The 17,752-nt window shown below is 41.0% G+C and overlaps 1 protein-coding gene across 3 annotated transcripts in view; it reads left to right on the top strand.

Moving 5' to 3' along the window:
* ush2a (Usher syndrome 2A (autosomal recessive, mild)) overlaps positions 1–17,752 on the top strand; it is an 815,153-nt gene that overhangs the window by 278,791 nt on the left and 518,610 nt on the right. The window lies entirely within an intron of this gene.

Raw genomic sequence — 17,752 nt, 5'->3', positions numbered from 1 at the left:
TCAATGTTGAGTCTGGAGGCTGGAAGTTGCCTCATGGAAAGATGAGATACTATTCCTTACATTGAGCTTCATTGGATCACTGCAGGGGAGGTTGAGAACAAAGAGATCCAAGTAAAATCAAGTTGGAGAATTAAAATGACATGCAATCAGAAGCTTGTGGACTGAATGGAGGTGTTTTGCAAAAGAGGCCTTCAAATCTGCATTTGATCTCTCCAATATAGAGTGAACTTCATTGTAAACAGGAACTACATTGTACTAAGTAGAAAGAAAGACAGGTAAATTGCTATTTCTCCTGGAAAACACGTCAGAAATGATAAACACACGGGTTCACAAGTTCAAGGCAAGGGGGAAGTATTTTACACAAAGAGCGGTGGGGGCCTGGAATGCAAGGTGATTGAGACAGACATGTTAGGATCATTTAAGACTTACCTAGATAGCCACATGGACAGACTGGGATTAGAGGGATACAAACGGATGGTCTAGTTAGGAACACATGTTCGGTGCAGGCTTGGAGGGCCAAAGGGCCTGTTCCTAGGCTGTATTGTTCTTTCTTCTTTGGAAAGTGCATTTGAGTCCTTTGACAGTAAGAAGGGAGGAGGTAAAAGGGCAGGCATCTCCTATATGTGCATGGGAAGATGTCACTGGATGGAGCTGGCTGAGAATTGGACTAAGGATCATGGCAAGAAAGCTCTTATCTTTTCATGGGACATGGGTGTCACTGGCTAGACAGCATTTATTGCCCATCCCTAAGTTGCCTTTGAGAAGGTGGTGGTGAGCTACCTTCTTAACGATTGATACAACTGAGCAGTGTTTCAGAGGACAGTTGAGCATCAGACACATCGCTGTGGTCTTGCTACAATTGCCAGAGTCCAATAAACATTAAACAATATTTGAATTTCCATTGAATGACTGGAAGAATCACATGACAAGATTTCAAGCTTTCAGATATTTGGGGTGGAATTCACATCCCACTCCCCGGAGATGTGTTTTGTGCCATTGGTTGGTGGTGGGATTTATCTTCCGCCCTGTCGACATCAATTACTTACAACCTCCACTGCCAGGATGAGAAAACCCTGCCTGCAGAAACAGCCAGAAAATTTTGATTTTAGTGTAAAATAAAAGCACATTGTTTAAATGGTGTTCATTAGGCAGCGTATATCCTAAGCTACAAGTCCACAATTTAACTTTAAAAGGACTGAAAATCACCTTCCATAGGTATACTTCACTCTGTCCCTTAAGTGGACAATTCATACTCCATGACCTAGTCCAAGCTATTCTCAGCTCTCATGTCTTGTTTCCTTTTGCCTTTCCAGCCTTACAATTTCTAATATTCAAATTGAATTTCAAAATGGGGATTATCCTGGAGATGCCTCTCTCTAGCTAAATTCAGGTGAATCTTCAGGCCATTTTTTAAATCCTCACAAACTTGGCCTTTTTAATACAAGCACCAGCTCCCGTCTGCATAGTGAACAACAATGACTGATTCTTCGCTATCTTCTCTCTCTGATTCTTAAAGACTGACCTGTCTTTAAGGAAGATATGAAGAAGAGGAAAAAAAATTGCCAGCGGTGTAAGAGTGTCGTCAGGGTCAGATGGCTTATTTTCCAGTCTATGAGAAATAGGAAGAACCTTCTGCGTCTTAAGAAAACCTTGTAAGCTGATACTACAGTGGCTTTCTATGGTCTGTTCCCCTCTCAAAGCCCAGTTCCATGGAAAACATGAATCACATGAATCTTTTATCCAGGGAGAGATACTATTTGTTATCTTTTACCACCAACTGCATTCTATAGTGAAATTAAATAGACAGTTTGGATAACTATTTATAAAACCTAACATTTCTAACAACTCCCTGCAAGACTTGGATATAACCATGGAGGCTTGAGATGTTTTGTGAGGTTTACAGCAGTGCTAAGTGTTTGAAGTTGAGGTTGAGTTGAAGCTTTGGATGTGAGGTATGATTCCTGGTTGATAGTGAAGGTCAGTAGCTGAGTAAAGCGGGTGTGATAAGCCCAGCAATACATATGGCCCGTGGTTCATCTGGAAGTATTTTGCATGATATCGCTGACTTTGCTCAGTTAGGTAAATCTCCTGTATTGCATCCAGGTCCTTGGGGCTAGATTAGTTATATTGATTGAGATGGTCATTTGTTCCCAATGTTTGAAGGGTCTTTTGGACAGATGACTTCTCTGCCAACCCTCCTCCAGCTTGGCAGCTTCAGAAAACTTTGGAGTAGACTCTTTCCCTTTTAACATCATGTTCATTCTCCTTGTAAGCCAACTGTTCTTTCCCAGACATTGCGAGGAACTGCTGCAGCCACAATGCGTTTCCTTTTAAGAGTTGCAGACTGGCTTTAGGCAATGCTTTCCTCGCACAGACCTGGGCCCTCTGCTGATGCATGCAACAGTGCATTTAGCACTTAGCTACATGCTACCATCATGCAAATCAGCATCAGTTCCTGAACCCATTTTCAGGAACTATTGAATTTTCCCCCGTTACTTGCATGTTTAAAATGGATACAACAATGACTAATTTAGTAGTGGAAAGACCTGCACCTGACCAATACCTGCATGTAGCTACTATGTAAGTGAAGGTCCTGCATCAGTTTATAATCATCCTTGAACAGCTTGTCTATTGGAATTGGAGAAAGCGCCAGACATGCCAATACCTGGCCCAAAAGTTGCCAATCCAGCTATCCGTAAGTATATATATTTTAATCATTAATGTGGAGTAGCAGGAACAGATTTGCGCCTACCAGCTACACTTTCCAACTCTGGGCTTTTGGTGGCCCAAGCTTGTGGATTTCATATCCCTGCCACAGCATGCCTCCCATCATAAATTGCCATTTCCTTCAGCAGGGGCCACTGAAGCAAACCAGCCGTATAGATGAGCTGCTTCTAGAAGCCCGACACATGTCAGCAGCTCACCCCAATTATTCAAGGGAACTTTGTATGCATACTTGAAGTGAGCTGTCAGTTATGTATCTATAAACAGGCCATCATTGATTTTGTTGATAAAGTACAGAAAGAGGCTATTCAGCCCTTTTGCATTTGTGTTAACTCTTCATAGAATCATAGAATCCCTGAGTGCAGAAGGAGGCCATTCGGCCCATCAAGTCTGCACCAACAATAATCCCACCCCAAGCCCTATCTCCACACATTCACCCCGCTAATCCCTCTAACCTACACATCCCGGGACACTAAGGGACAATTTAGCATGGCCAATCCACCTAACCCGCACATCTTTGGAGTGTGGGAGGAAACTGGAGCACCCGGAGGTAACCCATGCAGACACGGGGCAAATGTGCAAACTCCAGTCTTTGACAGAGAAATGTAATTAATCCCATTCCCTTGATCTTTCCTTTCAGCCTTATAATTTTTTTCCCCTTGAAGTATTTATCCAATTCTCATTTGTATCCTACTATGGGTTTTTTTCTAAATTTTTTTTTTGCCATTTGCAAACAATGGGCCAAGTTCTCTGGACTCCCCTCAGTACTTTTCTTGGCGGCAGGAGATGGCATGCTGTTCGCTGGTGGCGGGATCTTCTAGTCCCTCTGCTGTCAGTGGGAATTCCCACTAAGGACACCCCATGCCCCTCTGGAAACCTGCAGCAGGCGGCGCGCCACCAGTAGGGGCAGAGAATTCCACTGGCGTCAACAGCTAGAAAATTCCGGACAATATTTTTACAGGTACGAAGTCTACTGTTGAACCCTTTATCGTATGCTTCATTGAAATGGGAAACAAGCTTTCTTCTCCAGTCTGGTTAAAGTAATTGAAAGAAAGACTTGAAAGAATGTAATGTAGTTTAACTACACATACCAACCATGATTCCTGCTGTAATTCCGATCATGCAAAATACTTAATGCCTCAAATACCTTGCATTCTTGAACTTATAATGTTCCTATTTTTGCAGCAGCATAAATTAAGGCTAGCACCTTATCAGAAACTCAGTCAACTTCTACATGAAATTATTCCTTCCCAAATGGAAATTGGAACAAGATTAAAAATGACTTGAGACTCATAGTGATCAAAGCAATAGTTTTCTTTAAAAATCCTTTTTTCAAGTTAATGAAGCATAGCCATCTGGAGCTTTCCTTTTCTAATGTCAGCATTGTAAACTTTAGGTTTGGATCACCAGCTGTGAGATGAAGAACTTTGTTTAATTATGCAGTAACTTAAGGCTTTCTTTTGGTAATAAAATCTTTTCTATCGGTTTTATGACCTACCAAAACTGCAGACATTTTCAATGGATCATTTTGTACAATTGAACTAATTAGCCACTTAGCAGATAGATGGAATGTTTCATAATCCATGTTTAGATCTACACCACTTCTGTGAAGTTTGAACAATCATCAAATCCCTACAGTGTAGAAGGAGGCCATTTGGCCCATTTAATCTTCACCAACTCTCTGACTGAGTATCCTACCCAGGCTCTATATCTCACCCAATCCCTGTAACCCCACACATTTACCATGACTAATCCATCTAACCTACACATCTTGGGACTGTAAGGGCCAATTTAGCATGCACAGCTTTGGAGTGTGGGAGGAATCGGGAACACCCAGAGGAAACCCACGCAGACATGGAAAGAATGTGCAAACTCCACACAGACAGTTGCCCAAGTCTGGAATCAAAGATGGGCCCATTGGCAATATAAGCATTGTGTCACATGTCTTCTGCATGCTGAATCATCTCAAGTGACCCTATTACACTGCGTCTGTGCTCTTTCTCTCTTGCTATACTTCGTAGGCATGCGCAGGGGTAACCACACAGAGTGGATAGCTCTCACCTGGAGTCAGTGTAAGCCATTCAAATGAATGCAAATGTAATAGGAAATACATACAGAATATTCCCACCTCAATGTTTTGAATTTCAGCCTGGGATAAGTCTAGAAAACAACTGACATTTTGAAAATGTCTGCAAGGATGTATAAAACCCCCCTCAGCTTGGAAGATCTTGGAATAAGTTGCCAGAAACATCTTTTTGTCCTCATACAGGTAAGTTTATTTTTCAAGGTTAACAATAAGGATCTATGAGAGTGGAACGCAACTTACTGCTTTTTTTGAGTGCAACAATCAGAAAATCTGAAAGAAGTGGCCCTGTCATTGCAGATTCTCAGACTCGAAGCAGTAGTCATAGAGTCATACAGTGCAGAAAAGACTCTTCAGCCCGTTGAGTCTGCAATTTTATTGCTGCGCTGGAAGGATGTCCGCAACCTAGCAATAACCAAAGCTCATAAATCGGATTTAATTCAGATCTATGTAGGGAAGTGCCATTTATAAAATATCTCACCTCAGCTCAGTTTGGGTAGCATGAAATTAAATTCAGTCAGTCCTATTATTTTTATTTTTAAAGTATTCACATATCTACTTACTAACACTCACTTTGACCTGGAGTTTAATATTCACATCATTTATATACAGAACTTCAACACATATTGATCATGATTGGTCTTTGATAGCAACTTAATGGGCACAAAAATTTAACAATACCATGATTTTTAAACAAATTCTCAACATTTTTTAACTGATGATGCAAACTAACAAATGGCCAATATATCTTTTTTAACTATATTAAACTATTATTTATTGAATCACGCATTGAGCTATCGTGCCCATCTTTTCTCCAAGGAAGGTAGAAGTTAAAACTCTTCGTTGTGGACACCTTAATCCTCTTAACATTGAAATAAAAAATACTGGTGGCAAAATTGGGTACTTCAAAAACAAGGTGGGGTTTGTGATATGCGACTAACACATCGCAGTTCAATATAATGCAGGCAGCATGCAAATTTCCTGCTGTTTGCAAATTATAATGATAGTGGTGTGTAGTTCGACCCTGAACACTCTGTTGAGTGGTTGCTTGCCCGAGTGGGAGTACACATTTGTACAAAGGCTAGCACCACTTAAACTAGCCCACAACACCAAAAGCCAGTTTGCACCTTTTGAGGTGCAGTCTGAGTGCAGCAGAAGTCGCAAGTGGCAAAGGAGGAGTTAATGAGCAGGAAGAACACTGGAAAATGGTGCAGTGGGCTGGAGAACATGGTCCATGGTCTCCAATGCAGCATTAGAGGCCTTGGTGGTGGAGGAGGAGAGCTCCTCTTCCATCAAGAAGCCTTTTAGGCAGGTAATAAGAAGACAGTTGGAGAAGGTAGCTGTCATAATCAATGCCAGCAGTCAGCTCCGTGCACTTGCATGCTGTACTGCAAGATGTTTAATTACCTCACACGTGTCATCAAGGTCAGTGAGTTCTACTTGAAATGTCATTTCCTAACAAATAGGCTACTAACTTCATAAACAGCTCCATTACCACACCCTCTCATTCACCAATAAGCTCCAGCAATGTTTCACTTTCACACACTTATATTGCTGCAAGCCACACGCTCACATCTTACAACTCATACACACACTGGCAACTATTCGACTGCGGCAGGCATATCATCCAACACACTGCCCCACACTTACTAACACCTTTCCCACACCCTTGCAGGACAAGGTGACTCATAACTAGAGGCAACAGCTCCTACCCAGCAGAAGGTTGGCATTCTTGCCCAGCTTCACTGTCAGAGAGGAGAGGAAATGGTCAGTAGCACAGCTGAAACCACTGAGGATGACAGTACGTTCCAACCTAATCTACCTTTTCACATTTCAGTTCTTCATGAGAGCACAATCCTTTCTGATTTATAGCTTCAGACAGTGTAAGCATAAACCTCTTGCTTTCCCCCCACAATATCACCTCAACCCTACCTGGCCAGGCAGTGGATGAAGAGACTAATGAAGAAGGAATGCCTTCATTTGATCTCACATTTGCAGCCACCAGCTCAGATACTGGTATGGCATGACCTGGAGGGTAGCTCAGAGGCAGGAACTGCACTGGTGAATCACCAGACACAAATGAGCTGCAGGAAATCAGGGAACCAAGGTGATTCTGGTGCCAGTTCCCCAGAGGGCGAGGTCCCACATCAGTTCCACTGAGGACTCAGATTTTGATTTGATTTGATTTATTATTGTCACGTGTACTGACATACAGTGAAAACTATTGTTTCTTGCGCAGTATACAGACAAAACATACCATTCATAGAAAAGGAAATGCGAGAGTGCAGAATGTAGTGTTACAGTCATAGCTAAGGTCAACTTAATGCGAGGTAAGTTCGTTCAGAAGCCTAACAGCAGCAGGGAAGAAGCTGTTCTTGAGTCGGTTGGTATGAGACCTCAGACTTTTGCATCTTTTTCCCTAAAGAAGAAGGTGGAAGAGAGAATGTCAGGGGTGTGTGGGGTCCATAATTATGCTGGCTGCTTCGCCAAGGAGCGGGAAGTGTAGACAGGATCAATGGATGGGAGGCTGGTTTGCTTGATGGATTGGGCTATGTTCATGACCTTTTGTAATTCCTTGCAGTCTTCAGCAGAGCAGGGGCTATACCAAGCTATGATACAACGAGAAAGAATGCTTTGTATGGTGCATCTGTAAAAGTTGGTGAGTTTCATAGCTGAGATGCCAAATTTCCTTAGTCTTCTGAGAAAGTAGAGTCCTTGGTGGGCTTTCTTAATATAGTGTCAGCATGGGGAGACCAGGACAGGTGATCTGGACATCTAAAAACTTGTAAGTTCAACCATGTTATTTAAAATGAACTCATCTGATATCTTAGGGGTATTTGTAATGTCTTTCACAGTGAAGACTGATGCATAAAATTTATTTAACATATTCACAATTATTTTGTTTGCTGTTATCAATTCACCAGTCTCATTCAGTCCAGCATTTACCTCAGCCACTTCTTATCTATATATCCATAGAAACTCTTACTGTTTGTATTTATGCAGCACGCAAGTTTTCTTTGAAAATTCATTTTCTCCCTTCTTATGAGCTTTTTAGTCTTTTACTGTTAGATCACAACAACCTCCTTGTTCTTTTGTCTATCACTATCCCTTGCCACTTTGTATATCCTGCCTTTCAATTTAACATTATCTTTGACCTCCTTTGTTAACCATGGGTTTTGCCTCTTTCTCGGGAATCCTTCTTTTTGATTGGGATAAACTCCTGCTGAGCATTTTAGGCCTATCTGCCACTGCTCATGTATTGATTTATATTTTAGCTTGTTTACTCCGTTCACCTAAGACAACTCCTCCATCATACCATTATAATTGCCCTTATTTAAGGTAAAGACATTGGTTATGGACCTATGGCATTCATCCTCAAACTGCATCTGGGATTCTATCATACTGTAGTCATTACCCCCCCATTGCCACAGTGAGGCAATGGCCTAGTGGTATTATCGCTAGTCTATTAATTCAGAAACTCAGCGAATGTTTTGAGGGCCCAGATTTGAATCCCGCCACAACAGATGGTAGAATTTGAATTCAATAAAAAAAATCTGGAATTAAGAATCTCCCGATAACCACGAAAGCATTATGGATTGTTGGAAGAAAAAAAACCCGTCTGGTTCACTAATGTCCTATAGAGAAGGAAATCTGCCATCCTTACCTGGTCTGGCCTACATGTGATTCCAGAGCCACATACTCTCAACTGCCCTCCAAAGTAACTAGGAATGGACAATAAATACCAGTGACGCTCATGTCCCATGAATGAATAAATCAAAACGCAAGATCCCTTATTAATCCTTCTTCATTGCACAAAACCAAATCTAAAATAGCTCATTCCTGGGTAGGTTCCACAAGTGCTGCTCTTAAAAGCAATCTCTGATGCACTCTACAAATTGTTCTTCTATGCTTTCCTTGCTGGTTTGATTTGTCCAATCAACATGCAGATTAAAATTTCACATGATAATTGCAGTTCCCTTCAAACGAGAGGTCACGTTGAGGATTGTATAGACTACTCCCACCTTGTCTTCCTTCCCCTGCTACTCATGATTTCAACCCAAACCGATTATACATCACTGTCCATTGCCTTTATATCACGACTCAGCATTGCTCTGAAACATTCCTTGATTAACAACACTACCTCACCTCTTTTCTCCTTTGGCCTATTCTTTTGGAATATTTTACACCCTAGAATATTGAGCACCCAGTCCTGGTCACCCTGCATCCATGTTTCTGTAATACCTAATATGTTGTACTCATATGTTGCAATCTGTGCTATCAACTCGTCTATCTTGTTGCAAATGCTTTGTACGTTCAGAGAAAGAACATGCAACTTTTTTTTTAACAGTTGTTTACAACTTTGGACTTACTCTGTGTTGCATATTTTTGTTTATATTTCCTGCCCCGGCGAGTCGCAAAATGACAGTCAAGTTCCCCTTCACTATCCTGTGCCACCACTCCCTAAATGCTCTGAAGTTTTTAAAAACCTAGTCCTCCTGGTTGAGGCTTTTGTATAACTCAGCATATTTGCTGAATCTGGCCATCCTCTTTTCATGTTGCAACCCATGGAGATTATTACCAAAGCCTCTCTGACTGGGAGCAAGTGATGTGTTCAGTGCTCTTTCAGGCACTTGCAACTCCATTCCCCATAGATTTTACTGACTGTAACCAACTCCTCAAAACACCAAACATTTTTGAAAATGAAAACAGAGTCAGATGAAAGTAATTAACAAGTAATCTACAAGTTGACAGTTAGCCCTTTAAATAGCATAGCTGTTGGGCTCTTCCTGCTGTTGAATGTATATTCATTCTGTGTTCAGCAGTGTTTATTTTAGCTACTCTCTTGCCTTTTATACACTTGTAAAAGCTCTTATAATCTGGTTTTATAATGGTGCAGACATCCTGATTCCAAAATGGCTTTGAAGTGATTAGCTGAATTTTGTGTATTTGGTTCAGTGTAGCATTTACCCTGCAACTTAGGATTGGAGCAGTTTGCACTTATAATTGTAATACAAATCCAGAGTCAACTTGTCTCTCAACAATTTGATTGATCATAATTGTGTGATGTGCTTTGAGATGTTTTAGAACATAAGAACATAAGAAATAGGAGCAGGAGTAGGCCATCTAGCCCTTCGAGCCTGCCCCGCCATTCAATAAGATCATGGCTGATCTGTTGTGGCTCAGTTCCACTTTCCCGCCCTCTCCCCATAACCCTTAATCCCCTCTCTTATCAAGAACCCATCAACCATTAAAGACACTGTATAAATTAAATGTTTTATTGTTGGAGAAGCATTCTGAAATCCTTGAAGGCAAGAGATCGAATTAACTGTCGTGACATGAAATATGCACTCCAAAAGCTCATGATTCCAAATAAACCTGTTGGTTTTCAACTTGGTGTTGTGAGACTTCTTACTGTGCCCACCCCAGTCCAACACCAGCACCCCCATATCATGAACTCTCAAAGCATTGGACTTCCTGGATGCTTTTTAGACCTACAACAAAATTAATTTAACTATTTCGACAAAGCAGTCGTTACGATTTGCACAGTTTATGTATTTGAGTAACTGTTGAGAAAGATGTTCAATATACGCATGTAAACTTTGTTTATACTTCCTTGTATTGTGGATTGTATTAAGGGTAATGAATGTAGCATTTTAGTTTCAGTTTGAGATGAATACAGGTTTTGTACTTTTAGTTTTGTTTAGCGTGCCTGAGTGTGTTTACAAACAGTGCTTGAACTTTTGAGAGGCTGTTAGAAGCAAGAAAGTCCTGAGATTGTTATGGAAAAATACAGCTGAGAGTAACGCTATGTTCTACAAGAAAAACAGATACGTTTTATTCAAGTGTAAGCAAAATTGACCTGGAGGCTGCAGGCATCCAGTCTGCTGTGCTTAATCAGAGAATCCAGTTTTGTATGTTTAGAGAGGAAAATATGGAGTTCCATAGAATTGGGTAGGACTAAGTAGCTCTTTAATGAAAGGAGATACTCAACTGCGGAACAGATGCCAAGGAAGTGTTAATATGTGTTTGGTGGGTCATGGTGTGTGACAATCAGCAATGATTATACTTGGATCAAGAGATTGTATTGGTAGGAACATACTGTAGTCCTGAACTGTGACCTGTGCAACCTGACCTAGAGAGAAACAAAATGCCTTCCAGAGTTTATGTCCCAAAGCCTATTACAGTGAAAGCCACAGTAAAAAATTAAGATTAGTTAAATCTATTGCATTGAGTTGGTTAGAAGCTCATATTGTTGAGAATAATTATCTTATTGTTAAGTATACCTAATTAGTCTTTGTTGCTTATGTTTATTTTGTTCAAATTTGAATGGTAAAGATTTTCTTGGTGTTTCAATTTACTTTTGAAGTCTTGCTGCTTGGTTGTGCCATGTATTATGTTATTTAAATGATGATGATCTATGAAGCCAGATCTTAACAGGTGTCAAAAGAGAAAATGCTGAAAAATCTCAGCAGGGCTAGCAGCATCTGTAAGGGGAGAAAAGAGCTGACGTTTCGAGTTCAGATGACCTTTTGTCAAATGAAGTGCCAGCTCTTTTCTCTCCTTACAGACGCTGCCAGCCCTGCTGAGATTTTCCAGCATTTTCTCTTTTGGTTTCAGATTCCAGCATCCAGTTTTTATCTTGACAGGTACCAGGTTTTTCCAATATCTTCTTGGCTGGGAGCATAACACCTGGTTCACACATCTACATATCCAAGACAGAGGTGGCCACAGAATAAATGTAGCTGCTTTAAGTTAAATTTCAATCCAGCAATTGGAAGTTTGAGACTGTGTGAGGTTCAAGATAATGTTAAAAGTTTTTTTTTAAAGCATTGGTGTCAAGTCTCAAGATCTCAAGGTCTTTGGTGAGATATACTGACACTCTACTAAAAGCTCTTGTGAACTCAAGATGAAATCTGAGATTTCCTTTAACTGAGAATAGCACTGCTTCAGGCATCAGTGAGTAAATAAACAGAACTTAATTAATTATTAATTCACTGAACTCTGGGCACCAGATCTATTTATATGCATTTTTGAAAGCCGATTCGCCAGAGACTTGGTATCATTGGTTAAATTTCAGACAAGTTTGTTAACCCTCATGTTAGTTTTACAAAGCCTGCGATGTGAAATCTGCAAGGGGAAATCACACGCACTGATGAAAATTTCCTCATCCCAAACTGCATGGAGTCCCTCTCAACTTGATAACTGCCTCTAAAGACGTTACATGGTGCGGAAGAGGAAGAAGATCTTTATAGCGCATGTTAATTTGGAAACAGTGCCAAATGATCCCAATCATGGCAAAGTAAAGATGAAGCAGAATTCCCTGGAGATTTAAGTTGTTTGAAACTGGATTTACCTGTTGGGGCAAATTAATAAAGAGACCTGTGGCAATTAATTGTAGAGCTAATGAAATCATCCAAAGGACTCAACAGCAAGACTACATCAATCTCAGCCAATAAGGACAGAAAGGAAAGGATAAGGTGAGAAATAAAGTATATCAAGAAGTCAGCAACTGTGGAAAAAAAAATTGGAAATGGATTTTGCATATTACTCAGATTCTATAGCTGGGGAAAGGGGCCAAATATATAATGGTTATATAAAACAAGAGCTTGATATTCTTGTATTTGCTAATCTTAACAGAAATGTTAGTTCTCAGACAGATTCTCCAATTCTTCAGGGTTGGAGTCATTTCCATCAGTCCACTTTCAACAGGTGAGCTGATTCCTGGATACGAGCCAGGTGGAAAACCAGGAAAACAACATAGGAAGCTTCACAAACTCATTGCTGCTGTATTTGCATATTATTTAAAAGAAGCATGTCACTTTGCTCCAATACCCCGAGAATGCATGCAAAGATGGCAGAGGCTATATCATTGCCCTTTTTCCTTCTGCTTTGCATCTGGAAAACAAAACAGTGAAAAGTCATTCTGATATGTTCCCTCAATCTCATTCATTCAGTACTTCATTCTGTGGTTTCTAGGTATGTTTCTTGCAGAGCAGTAGCACAATCTCTTTCAAGTAATGCTGAAAACACAGGTTGAAAGTGTCTATTAAATTGAGTAAGTAAATATCCTGTTTGCACGTGTGCGCATTTTCATGCTACCAATGTACAAATGTCAAACATTTTCTGAAATCCAAAGCACTGGTGAAAGTCTTCTGCTAAATTTTTGATTTGATCCGATTTATTATTGTCACATGTTTTAACATACAGTGAAAAGTATTGATTCTTGCACGCTATACAGACAAAGCATACCGTTCGTAGAGAAAGAAAGGAGAGAGTGCAGAATGTAGTGTTACAGTCATAGCTTGGGTGTCGAGAAAGATCTTTAGTTTTAATAGGGGACTTACTTACCACTGTAATTACTTCATTCCCATAGAGTCATAGAGGTTTATCATGCCTCAGTACCTCTTATCCCACTCTCTCTTGTGGTCAGTTGCACCACTCTGATAGATCATGGAGACCTGTCTTCTTTCCTTGCCCAGGCTTGATGTTGAGTGGTGCTCCTCTAGCTAAATAACCAATTGTCTCCATCTAATGGAGAGAGATGTCTATGGTCCTTCAAACTCCTAACACCTATGCTCATTCAAATGACGTATATTGCACTTGCTTCTGGATGGTCTGTTCTTACTCAATCAAGTACATAATTGTTATCTTGTTACTTCAGTGAACTTTAACAAAGATACGCAGGTGAAATTGAATATAACAGTAAAGGAACATATGAGATTCTTATTGGAAAATATACGGAAGAAAGAGATAGAGGGAAGGAAAGACTTACAGCAAGAATGAATGGAAAAAAGAGTCAGAACAAATGTAGTGCTTTGGAAGCTACCATGAGGAAGTATGTGACATGTATATAGATTAGAAATAAAAAGACAAAATGACCCACGACCACCTCACAAGTGATTTCAGAGTCATTAAATTTAACTATGGAACCTCCTATTATAGGTTGCATGCCTCCAGTGTCTTTTCTAAGAATACTTCCAGGAAGTAATTATTTAGTATGTCAACTATTTTTAGTTCATCCTTTCTTTCAACTTTATTTGCATCATTAAGCAATCTCACTTCTTCTTTGATAATCCTCTTGCTGTTAAAGAACTAAAAGGATTTCCTTGCTGTTGTATTTGACCTCTATAGCTATTCTTAATTCTGAGCACCTCTTTACCCATTAGCATAGAACATGTCAAAGAGAGACCCTAAACTTGTTAAAAATGTTGTATATTAGTGCTCTCCCTTGTCAAACTTAGAGAATATTATAATTGCTGTCACTCACAGGTGCTACTAGTTTCATTCTCGTTATAAATTCCAAATCGTTTTCATGACCAGATCAAAAAATGAGTCATCATTCATGCACTGAACCAGAATACTGCCATATGTCATGTTTATTAGCCCAGAATCTAGACCAAAAGAGAAAATGGTGGAAAATCTCAGCAAGTCTGGCAGCATCTGTAAGGAGAGAAAAGAACTGATGTTTTGAGTCCAGACGACCCTTCGTCAAAGCTTTCACAGCAATTTGCTTTTATCCAAATTCTAAACCATTTGGGCATGGGGTTGGTTAAAACCCCTTCATAGAATGATCTTACAGTTGACTATGGTGTTCTTTATCTCTTAATAAAAAACCTGTAGTCCTTAGAAAATGCCTAAAGTTATTTTGCACTACATTTGGGAATCAGGGGAAATTCACTGCTTAGTGAAGTAGTGGTACTTGGAGGCCAGTCATCTTAGCCCCAGGGAATTGCTGCTCCAACCATCTTCACCAATGACCTTCCCCCATCAAATGTTTACTGATGATTGCACAGTCTTCAGATTGATTTGCAACTCTTTAGATAATGAAGAAGCGTGTTCCCAAATGCAGCAAATCCAGATTACATTTGCATGGGACTGGCAAATGGCACATGATATTTGTGCCACACAAATGATCATTTTCAAAATGGTCAAAGTTTCTCTTCATGTTCAATGGCATGACCATCATTGAAATTCCCCACTTTAACCAAGTACTTAACGATACTATAAACCTACAAGAGCAGGCCAATAGCTAGGCATTCTGCAGCGAGTGACTCAGCCCTTAACTCCTCAAGTCCTCACAACCATCTGTAAGGCACAAATCAGATGTGTAATGGAACATTCTTATCTGAGTGAGTTCACCTCTAATAGAACTCGGGGAGTTCAACATTACCCCTGATAAAGCATCTTGCTGATGGGTACCTCCTATACCACCTTAATATTCATTCCCTCAGTGTGATTCACTCTTGCAATGTGCAGTATCTACTGCAGAATTTTCCCAAGTATTAATAACATGATCAAAACTTGTGATACCTGTCAGCTAGAAGGAAAAGGGCAGCAGGTGCATTGGAACATCACCACCACCAAGTTATAAACCTCCATGACTTGGAAATGTGTGGTAGCACTGACACCTCACAGCGCCAGGGACCTGACAGTGTGGAGTCTGCATGTTTTCACTGTGTCTGCGTGGGTTTCCACTGGGTGCTCTGGTTTCCTCCCACAGCTCAAAGATATGCCAATTAGGTGGGAGTCAGTGCAAGTTTGATGGGCTTTACTGTGGGGATTCTATGATTCTATGATTCCTTCACTGTCATTCAAAACCCTGGAGCTTCCCATCGAACAGCACTTTGAGAGCAACTTCACCATACAGAGGGTAGTGATTCATGAATGCAACTCACCGCCACCTTTTCAAGGGCAATTAGGAATGGACAATAAATGCTGGTATTGCCAATGATGCTCACATCCCATGAATGTATTTATAAAAAACACTTTCGACAAATTACAAAGCTTATCCTGGTACCTTACTTATGTTGGCATTGACAAATATAATCTTTTGACTGATTAGTGTTTCTTTCACAGTCTGAATCTTTGTATATTGGATTTGTTTTTATCATAGCTTTGACATTTTTATAACTTAATAGTCCACAATTGCCACCTCAGCCATAAATGATTGTTCCTAGCATGTGTTCACTTACAACATAAACTTGTAATTACTTTGCACCTTGCACAACCTCAGAACATCCCAAAACAGCTTTCAGCCAATTAAGTCTTATTGTAGTGTAGTCACTGATGTAATGTAAGGAAATATGGCAGCTATTTTGTGCCAGAAGATCCCAAAACCAGCAAATGAGATAACGACCAGGTGAGTTTATTTAGTGATGTTTGTTAAGGGTTAAATATTTTCCAGGGCACCAGTGAAAAGTTCATTAATCTTCTTCCAATGGAGCCATTGGATCTTTTCCATTCATCTGAGAAGGAATATGGAGACTTGGTTTAATGCCTCATCTGAAAGATGTGTGCATAAGCTTAAAAACATTATCCTATTAAATACAGCAGGTGGCAATTCTCCCATTCCACTGTGCTGCCTTTGTCGCTCAGTGGGCCAGGAAACTTAAGCGAGGCCATTTTGCAGGCTTCCCGCTGGGCACCATGGCCTCGCTGAGTCTCCGAATACCAGAATTCCGGTGCTCTCAGCTCTGCGCTAATGTCTGGTGTGGAGCTGTATATAAATTATTGAAATTCTAATTTCCATACAATTTAAATCCCATGAGTGAGCCTGGGACTGAAATCTCTAGGCCCGCCAGTGTCTTCCCCCAGCCAGTAGTTGTTCACTCCAGCGGGGTTTAGTGTAGCATTCACTTGCAGGAATCTGGTGGCAAGATCCTGCTGGAGTGAAGGGGGGCAATCGAGGTACCCCAGAGGGTTGGGCATCAGGGGAGGTGTCCCCTGGGCATTGTTACCTCAGCAGTGTAGCCTCAGCCACTTGGCACTGCCTAAGGGGAAATGTGCCAATGCTCAGGGGACACCTTGGCACTGCACATCAGGCAGTGCTAAGGAGGCAGAGCCTCTGGGGTTACTCGATGGAGATGAGGGTTTGCCATTTGGGCTGAGTGACAAAGGGAGGGAGGTCAGCGATTGGGGCTGGCCATTGGGGTGGGGGTGGGGGGGTGGGGTCAGCCTGCTTGTGGGCTTGGAGGGGGGAAATTGGGGCTATGGGAGATATCGAAGTGGGCTGGGGGTGGAGGGGTGTTGAGGCTGGCCCAGGCATGTATGGAGGAGTCAGCGATCAGGGCATGAGGTGGGGGGGTGGGGCTAATGGAGGGGAGGTCGTCAAGGCCAGTAGTTTGGGGGCCAGTGATCAAGGCATGGGGGTGGGGAGTGATCATCAAGGTCAGTGATGTGAGAATCACAGGACTGGCCAGTGATCGAGCTGACCAGCAATCTGGAGGTTGGCAGACAGGGACTGCTGCGCAAGCACCGATCTCGATGCTGACAGATCAGCGCATTCACAGTAGTCCACTCAGTGCTATGCTGCCAGCGAGAATAGACCCCACAGCTTTTAGGAGTGATTTAAGCCAGTGCACTCTGCAATGCACAGAATGTGGGAGATTCATTTTGAAAATCCCACTGAAAAAAAACAGTGGGATTTACTTCAGTTTTTACACAAATTTGACACTTAGAATTTTTTTGGGAGGACCGCTCCTAGCTTCTTTGGTTGGTTCTTTTAGTTAATGAAGGACTTCATTAATTTTCTTACTCTTCTGTTAGTTGCTTCTCCTCAATATCATTGAACACTCTCTTAATGACACAGGTAGCTGCATCCAAAATGCTGCTAGCTTTATTACTAAACCATTCAATATAAAAACTATGACATAAGGATTTAGGGAGTTGCACACCTTTTTGGGCCCTTCCCAAGAAGGACATTGTAGTTTCTGAGAAATTCCAAGAAAGTCCAATTGAATGAATCTCAATCTTGGTATACTGAGCTATGAAGATAAATTTAGTGTTTTGAGTGTGATTATACTGGGCAGGCTCTGACTTAGAGGGGTCAAAATTGTATTGAAAATTATTAAGATCGTCAATGATGAAATGCTTTGTGCAAGTGACTCAGAGCTGCATCTCTTTCTTCCATTGCATCAAAATTTGGTTGCCAGTGATGATGTGCTT

Source organism: Carcharhinus amblyrhynchos, chromosome 12, assembly GCF_965287045.1.
Source record: "Carcharhinus amblyrhynchos chromosome 12, sCarAmb.v2.hapA, whole genome shotgun sequence".
Taxonomy (NCBI): domain Eukaryota; kingdom Metazoa; phylum Chordata; class Chondrichthyes; order Carcharhiniformes; family Carcharhinidae; genus Carcharhinus; species Carcharhinus amblyrhynchos.
This window is presented reverse-complemented; position numbering and strand designations above follow the sequence as displayed.